Source organism: Eptesicus fuscus, chromosome 12 (assembly GCF_027574615.1).
Source record: "Eptesicus fuscus isolate TK198812 chromosome 12, DD_ASM_mEF_20220401, whole genome shotgun sequence".
NCBI classification, from domain to species: Eukaryota; Metazoa; Chordata; class Mammalia; order Chiroptera; family Vespertilionidae; genus Eptesicus; species Eptesicus fuscus.
The window spans coordinates 53,431,275-53,431,917 of record NC_072484.1 but is presented as its reverse complement, the minus strand read 5'-3'; positions in this window follow the sequence as shown (position 1 = coordinate 53,431,917).

Below are 643 nucleotides of genomic sequence, written 5' to 3'. Positions count from 1 at the left end.
GCATGGCCTCGTGAATGGAGTCCGTGTGGGGCCCAAGGCACAGTGAATAATGGGTCTTGTGTTCTTATTTCACCTCTGGGGTCTCCAGGGAAGGTCCAGCCCTAAGCACTGGCCTCTGCCCAGAAAAGTCCATGTTCCCTGGGCTGGACTGACACCCCTCATAGGGCCCAGTGCTGGCCCCTATCCTGTGGGACAGGCTCCCCTGGAACAGACCAGCCTCAAGGACAGTGACCTGCAGGGTCCAGGGTAGATGCCTGTCTAGGGAGTTGGGCATGTCTGGCTGTGCACACAGGTGGGGCAACAGGTGTCGGGCCAGGTGTCGAACCCACCTGGTCACCCTGGGCGGCTCCATTTATTTCCCCACCTGATAGGAGCGAGCTGTGCCGGAGAGGTGGCACTTTTATTAGCTGTAGTCACACAGCAGGAACATTCTGCAGGAGGCCCCATCCTGGCCCTGGCCCTGGCCCTGCCCCCCACCTCCCCTGGCTCTGGTCTTCCACCTGGGGCCGTGCCCAAAGCTGGAAGGGATGGTGGTGGATGGATGCCCTGCATCCGTGGGGCCTCTTGAGTGATGCAGGTCCTCCTCCGGCAGGGTCTGTGGCAGCGATGTCCCAGGTGTCATGGCTCAACTGATTAAAATGAA